Source organism: Oncorhynchus masou, chromosome 16 (assembly GCF_036934945.1).
Source record: "Oncorhynchus masou masou isolate Uvic2021 chromosome 16, UVic_Omas_1.1, whole genome shotgun sequence".
NCBI classification, from domain to species: domain Eukaryota; kingdom Metazoa; phylum Chordata; class Actinopteri; order Salmoniformes; family Salmonidae; genus Oncorhynchus; species Oncorhynchus masou.
In genome coordinates this window covers 47,292,411-47,301,539 of record NC_088227.1, presented here as the reverse complement: position 1 = coordinate 47,301,539, position 9,129 = coordinate 47,292,411, and positions in this window count along the sequence as shown.

Sequence of the window (9,129 nt, the reverse complement as noted above, 5' to 3'; positions counted from 1 at the left end):
ATCACATTTTAGAACTGAAACCAAAATAATAAATCATTATGAGTTGATATTAGAATCAAGCTGTCAGATGTAATAGGACACATGTTGGGGAAAAGAAGAAAATAGATTTATTAACTCCAAACTGAATCCCAGTGCGGTAGGGGAAGGTGGAGAGGGAGGGGTGGAAATGGGAAAGGGGAGGAGAGGGAGTGAGGGGTGGAGGAGAGGAGAGGGGGAGGTGAAGGTGAAGGGGAGGTGAGGGAGAAGGGGAGGAGAAGGAGGGAGGGGTGGAGGAGAGGAGAGGGGGAGCTGAGGGGGAGGTGAGGGAGAAGGGGAGGAGAAGGAGGGTTGGAGGAGAGGAGAGGGGGAGGTGAGGGGAAGGGTAGGAGAGGGAAGGGTGGAGGAGATGAGAGGGGGAGATGAGGGGGAGGTGAGGGAGAGGAGAGGGATGGGATGGGTGGAGAGGGGGAAGGGGGAGGATAGGAGAGGGGGAAGGGGGAGGAGAGGGGGCGGTGAGGGAGAAGGGGAGGAGAAGGAGGGTTGGAGGAGAGGAGAGGGGGAGGTGAGGTGAAGGGTAGGAGAGGAAAGGGTGGAGGAGATGAGAGGGGGAGGTGAGGGGGAGGTGAGAGAGAGGAGAGGGATGGGATGGGTGGAGAGGGGGAAGGGGAGAAGAGGGGGTGGTGAGGGGGAAGAAAGAGGAGAGGTTAAGGGGGAGGCCAGGAGGATGAGATGGGAGGAGAAGAGGAAAAGAGATGAGAGGAAAGAGCGGAGAACAAAGAGGAGAACAAAGGGGTGAGAGGCAAGAGAAGAGAAAGAAGTTTGTGGCGGCGTGGCCGGATGGCTCCTCTTGATGTGGGCTGGAGCTCTGAGCTTTGAGCCTCCACACAACATGCTTCTCTGGAGAAATACAGCAGATTGTTTCCAAATGGAAACACACACACACTCACTTTGTACACATACACAGACAAGGCACGCCCCACAGACAATAATACACTTTCTTTCAATCACTTTGGTGCAATTTTCACAACCCTAAGCACAAAAATAAAATCAAAAGTTAAACAGATCATCTCTAACCACATTTTCAATTGACTGAGAACCAGAAACACTTTTTCAAATTCTCTTGTTCAATGCACTATTTCAGTTTCCATACGTATTCCGTATTTGCCTTTCACTTGACTTTTTATATCACGTTCTTGTCATGTAGATAAAAAAACAATTAACTATCACTTAAAGCAATTTTCACGCACAACAGTGTCTAGGGTTTACCGAGAATGAGACGACAAACATAAAATATCTAGTCAGCAGCAGTCCTGTGGGCGAAAACATCTCGTTGACGTGAGGTCGAAGGAGAATGTCAAGAATCCTACAATCTAATATAACGATGCAGTACAACAGTGGTGTGCAGAACGGCATCTCGGAATTCAGAACTCATCGGTCCTTGTCACGGATTGGCTACTTCAGCAGACGACCACACCGGGTTCCACTCCTATCAGCTAACAACAAGAAGAAGCAGCTCCAGTGGACCCCCGATCAACAACACAGGACAACTGAGGCCTTGAAAAACATATTATTATTAATACAAATAGTTGCATTAATATTAACACTAATATCAATTATAATAATAATAGTAGTAATAATATTAATAATATTAATAATAATAGCAGTAATAATATCAATAATATTAATAATAATAGTAGTAACAATATTAATAATATGGATAATAATAGTAGTAATAATATCAATAATATTGATAATACTAGTAGTAATAATATCACTAATATGGATAATAATAGTAGTAATAATAGTAATAATAGTAATAATACTAGTGGTAATAATATTACTAATTATAATGATAATAATAGTAGGAATAATATTAATAATATTGATAATAATAATAGTAGTAATATCAATAATATTAATAATAATAGTAGTAATAATATTAATAATATTAATAATACTAGTAGTAATAATATCAATAATATGGATAATATTGATAATACTAGTAGTAATAATATCAATAATATGGATAATATTGATAATACTAGTAGTAATAATATCACTAATATGGATAATAATAGTAGGAATAATATTAATAATATGGATAATAATAGTAGTAGTAATATCAATAATATTAATAATAATAGTAGTAATAATATTAATAATATTGATAATACTAGTAGTACCAATATCAATAATATGGATAATAATAGTAGTAATAATATTAATAATATTGATAATAATAGTAGTACTAATATCAATAATATGGATAATAATAATAGTAATAATATTAATACTTACAATAATAATAGTAGTAATAATGTTAATAATATTGATAATAATAGTAGTAATAATATTAATAATATTAATAATACTAGTAGTAATAATATTACTAATATCAATAATATTGATAATACTAGTAGTAATAATATCACTAATATGGATAATAATAGTAGGAATAATATTAATAATATTAATAATATTGATAATAATAGTAGTAATAATATTAATAATATTAATAATACTAGTAGTAATAATATTACTAATTATAATGATAATAATAGTAGGAATAATATTAATAATATGGATAATAATAATAGTAGTAATAATATTAATAATATTGATAATAATAGTAGTAATAATATTGATAATATTGATAATAATAGTAGGAATAATATTAATAATATTAATAATATTGATAATAATAGTAGTAGTAGTAATATCAATAATATTAATAATAATAGTAGTAATAATATTGATAATAATAGTAGTAATAATATTGATAATATTGATAATAATAGTAGTAATAATATTAATAATATTGATAATAATAGTAGTAATAATATTGATAATATTGATAATAATAGTAGTAATAATATTAATAATAATAGTATACTATGAATAATAATAATTATGGTAGTAATGCTATTAATAAACAAAATAATAACATCAATATTAATAATTATGGTAGTAATGATATTAATAAACAAAATAATAACATCAATATTAATAATTATGGTAGTAATGATATTAATAAACTCAATAATAATATTAATATTAATAATTATGGTAGTAATGCTATTAATAAACACAATAATAACATCAATATTAATAATTATGGTAGTAATGGTATTAATAATAATTATTATAGTAGTTATAACATTAATAATAATTATACTAGTAGTATATCTGTACCTCATTTAAACAGTAGCTCCTGTATGTTGACCTCTCTATGTGCATGAGGAGGCTATCAGGTGTGTGTGTGTAACCATGTGTCTGTCTGCGTGTGAGTTGGCGTGTAACCTTAGTAGGCACAAAATAAATGCCTGAGTGGAGGCCCCACATCCAGTTTTTATGGGAAAACAGAATTTAGATAGAAAAGACTGTAGAGTTGAAATGAAACATCCGGTTTCATCCGTCACCGTGGAGGGTGGTGTGTGTTATGAGTTCAGCGGCAATTACACTTCACAGCGGGAATATAAAACTATCTGACTTTAACAACAGCCTGGAATCGCTCTCTCTCTCTCTCTCTCTCTCTCTCTGTCTCTCTCTGTCTCTCTGTCTCTCTCTCTCTCTCTCTCTCTCTCTCTCTCTCTCTCTCTCTCTCTCTCTCTCTCTCTCTCTCTCTCTCTCTCAATTCAATTCAAAGGGCTTTATTGGCATGGGAAACACATTTACATTGCCAAAGCAAGTGAATTAGGTAATAAACCAAATTTAAATGAACAATATAAAATGAACAATAAATATTACACTCACAAAAGTTTCAAAGGAATAGAGACATTTCAAATGTCATATTATGTCTATGTACAGTGTTGTAATGATGTGCAAATATTTAAAGTACAAAAGGGAAAATAACTAAACATAAATATGGGTTGTATTTACAATGGTGTTTGTTCTTCACTGGTTCCTCTTTTATTGTGGCAACAGGTCACACATCTTGCTACTGTGATGCACACTGTGGTATTTCATCCAATAGATATGGGAGTTTATGAAAATTGTAATTGTTTTCGAATACTTTGTGGGTCTGTGTAATCTGAGGGAAATATGTGTCTCTAATATGGTCATACATTTGGCAGGAGGTTAGGAAGTGCAGCTCAGTTTCCACCACATTTTGTGGGCTGTGTGCGCATAGACTGTCTCCTCTTGAGAACCAGGTCTGCCTACAACGGCCTGTCTCCATATCAAGGCTAAGCTCACTCTCTCGCTCTGCACCCTCTCCCTCCCCCTCTCTCTCTCTCTCTCTCTCTCTCTCTCCATCTCTCTATCTGCTCCCTCTCTCTCTCCCCCTCTCTCTCTCTCTGCTCACTCTCTCTGCTCCCTCTCTCTCTCTCTCTGCTCCCTCTCTCCCTCCCTCTCTCTGCTCCCTCTCTCTGCTCCCTCTCTCTGCTCCCCCCTCTCTCTCTCTCTCTCCCTCTCCCTCTCCCTCTCTCCCTCTCCCTCTCCCTCTCCCTTTCCCTCTCCCTCTCTCTGCCCCCCTCTCTCCCTCTCCCTCTCCCTCTCTCTCTCTCTCTGCTCCCTCTCTCCCTCTCCCTCTCCCTCTCCCTCTCCCTCTCCCTCTCCCTCTCTCCCTCTCCCTCTCTCTCTCTCTGCTCCCTCTCTCTGCTCCCTTCTCTCTCTCTCTCTCCCTCTCCCTCTCCCTCTCCCTCTCCCTCTCTCAGGGTCGGACTCTATAAACCCTGAAGCTCTCTGGTGCTGAGGCAGCACTTTTCCTCTCCTTCCATATCGTCTTCTCCTCCCTTCCACTCCTTATTTCCTTTCCTCCACTCCTACCTCGCTCCTGTCCCCCCCCACTCCTCCCCTCCTGCTCTCCTCCACTCAAGTCCTGACCACCAACCAAGTAGTCGCAGCACCATAAGAAAGAAACAAAACACAGACTACCCTATATAGCAAAGCACATAGCAAATGCCCCCATAGCACATGCCCCCTATTCCCTATATAGAGCCATTTGGGCCCTGGTCCAATACAGTGGACAATATAGGAAATGGGGTGCCACTTGGGACGCAACCTGAGAGTCAACAAGACAACAGGACAACAGAACAACAAGACAACAGGACAACAGAACAACAAGACAACAGGACAACAGAACAACAAGACAACAGAACAACAGGACAATAGGACAATAGGACAACAGGACAATAGGACAATAGGACAACAGGACAATAGGATAACAGGACAATAGGACAACAGGACAACAGGACAACAGGACAATAGGATAACAGGACAATAGGACAACAGGACAACAGGACAACAGGACAATAGGATACCATGATAACAGGGCAATAGGACAATAGGACAATAGGACAAGACACCATGACAATAGGACAATAGGATAACAGGTCAACAGGACCACAGGACAACAGGACAATATGATTACAAGACAACAGGACAATAGGACAATAGGACAAAATGACAATAGGATAGCAAGACAGCAGGACAAGAGGACAACAGGACAATAGGACAACAGGATAACAATAGGACAATAGGATCATATTACAATAGGATAACAAGACAACAGGACAATAGGACAACAGGACAATAGGATAACAAGACAACAGGACAATAGGACAACAGGACAATAGGATAACAGGACAATAGGACAATAGGACAATAGGACAACAGGATAACAATAGGACAATAGGATCATATTACAATAGGATAACAAGACAATAGGACAACAGGACAATAGGATAACAGGGCAATATGACAATAGGACTACAGGACAATAGGATAACAGGATAACAGGGCAATAAGATAACAAGTAATAGGATAACAAGACAACAGGATAACAAGACAACAGGATAACAAGACAACAGGACAATCAAACAACGGGACAATGGGACAACTGGACAACAGGACAATATGACAATAGGACAACAGGATAACAGGGCAATAAGATAACAAGTAATAGGATAACAAGACAACAGGATAACAGGGCAATAAGATAACAAGTAATAGGACAATAGGACAACAGGACAATAGGATAACAAGACAACAGGACAATAGGATAATAGGACAAAAAGACAACAGGACAACGGGACAACAGGACAACATGCCAATAGGACAACAGGACAATAGGACAATAGGACAACAGGACAATAGGATAACAAGACAACAGGACAATAGGATAACAAGACAACAGGACAATAGGACAATAGGATAATAGGATAACAGGACAACATGACAATAGGATAACAAGACAACAGGACAATAGGACAATAGGATAATAGGATAACAGGACAACATGACAATAGGATAACAAGACAACAGGACAACAGGACAACAGGACAACATGCCAATAGGACAACAGGACAATAGGACAATAGGACAACAGGACAATAGGATAATAGGATAACAGGACAACATGACAATAGGATAACAAGACAACAAGACAATAGGACAATAGGACAACAGGACAATAGGATAATAGGATAACAGGACAACATGACAATAGGATAACAAGACAACAAGACAATAGGACAATAGGATCATATTACAATAGGATAACAAGACAACAGGACAATAGGATCATATTACAATAGGATAACAAGACAACAGGACAATAGGACAACAGGACAATAGGATAACAGGACAACAAGACAATAGGACAATAGGATCATATTACAATAGGATAACAAGACAACAGGACAATAGGATCATATTACAATAGGATAACAAGACAACAGGACAATAGGACAACAGGACAATAGGATAACAGGACAACAAGACAATAGGACAATAGGATCATATTACAATAGGATAACAAGACAACAGGACAATAGGATCATATTACAATAGGATAACAAGACAACAGGACAATAGGATAACAGGACAATAGGATCATATTACAATAGGATAACAAGACAACAGGACAATAGGATAACAGGACAACAGGACAGCAGGACAATAGGACAACAAGACAATAGGGTAACAGGACAAGAGGACAATAGGACAATAGGACAACAAGACAATAGGGTAACAGGACAACAGGACAAGAGGACAATAGGACAATAGGGTAACAAGACAACAGGACAATAGGATAACAAAACAATAGGACAATAGGATAACAAGACAACAGGACAATCGGACAACAGGACAATAGCACAATAGGACAACAGGACAACAAGACAACAGGACAATAGGATAACAAAACAATAGGACAATAGGATAACAAGACAACAGGACAATCGGACAACAGGACAATAGCACAATAGGACAACAGGATAACAAGACAACAGGACAATCGGACAACAGGACAATAGCACAATAGGACAACAGGACAATAGGATAACAAGACAACAGGACAATCGGACAACAGGACAATAGCACAATAGGACAACAGGACAATATGATAACAAGGCAACAGGACAATAGGACAAAACGACAATAGGATAATAAGACAACAGGACAACAGGACAATGGGACTAACAGGACAACATGACAATATGATTACAAGACAACAGGACAATAGGAAAATAGGATAACAAGACACCAGGACAATCGGACAACAGGACAATAGGATAACAAGACACCAGGACAATAGGACAATCGGACAACAGGACAATAGGACAATCGGACAACAGGACAATAGGATAACATAATCCTCTATCCTCTATTCTCTCTCCTCTATCCTCTCTCCTCACTCCTCTCTCCTCTATTCTCTCTCCTCAATTCTCTATCCTCTCTCCTCTATCCTCTCTCCTCTATTCTCTATCCTCTCTCCTCTATCCTCTCTCCTCTCTCCTCTATCCTCTATCCTCTATCCTCTATCCTCTCTCCTCTCTCCTCTATTCTCTATTCTCTATCCTCTCTCCCTTATACTCTATCCTCTCTCCTCTCTCCTCTCTCCTTTATCCTCTCTCCTCTATTCTCTATCCTCTCTCATCTATCCTCTCTCCTCTCTCCTCTATTCTCTATTCTCTATCCTCTCTCCCCTATCCTCTATCCTCTCTCCTCTATCCTATCCTCTCCTCTCTATCCTCTCTCCTCTATCCTCTATCCTCTCTCCACTCTCCTCTCTCTTCTATCCTCTATCCTCTCTCCTCTCTCCTCTCTCCTCTCTCCTCTATCCTCTCTCCTCTATCCTCTATCCTCTCCTCTCTATCCTCTCTCCTCACTCGTCTATCCTCTCTCCTCTCTCCTCTATCCTCTCTCCTCTATTCTCTATCCTCTATTCTCTATCCTCTCTCCTCTATCCTCTATCCTCTCTCCTCTCTCCTCTAACCTCTATCCTCTCTCCTCTCTCCTCTAACCTCTATCGTACTCTATCGTACTACAGTACTTCAGCAGCACGGTGGCCCGGAGCTCATGTCTTAATTGAAACAGGACTTAAAGTTTGAAGGCAATCGCCTCATTTATTTATCTAGAGTTGTTTACATTCGCAGTCTCTGAGATCGTTGTCTCTGGGCTCTAATCGCTGCTTCCGACTGGACGACTGACACAAGGAGGAGGTTATCTGATCCTCCTCCTCCTCTTCCTCCCTCCTCATACTCCTCTCTCAACCCCTCCTCTTCTTCTTCCTCCTCCTTCTCCTCCTCCTCTTCCTCCCTCCTCCCTCCACCTCATGAGTGGGTTGAGTCACAGATGTGATCTTCCTGTCCGGTTTTGTGCCCCATCGGGCTCGTGCGGTGGGGGAGATCTTCGTGGACTATACTCAGCCTTGTCTCAGGGTAGTAAGTTGGTAGTCTATTGATATCTCTCTAGTAGTGGTGTGGGGGCTATACTCAGCCTTGTCTCAGGGTAGTAGGTTGGTAGTCTATCGATATCTCTCTAGTAGTGGTGTGGGGGCTATACTCAGCCTTGTCTCAGGGTAGTAGGTTGGTAGTCTATCGATATCTCTCTAGTAGTGGTGTGGGGGCTATACTCAGCCTTGTCTCAGGGTAGTAGGTTGGTAGTCTATCGATATCTCTCTAGTAGTGGTTTGGGGGCTATACTCAGCCTTGTCTCAGGGTAGTAAGTTGGCGGTCTGTTGATATCCATCTAGTTGTGTGGGGGTTGTGCTTTGGCAAAGTGGGTGGTGTTATATCCTGCCTGGTTGGCCCTGTCCGGGGGTATTGTCGGACGGGGCCACAGTGTCCCCCAACCCACCTCTGTCTCAGTCTCCATGTGCCAGGAGGCTAGGTTCAGTCTGTTATATATGGTGTAATTCTCCTCTCT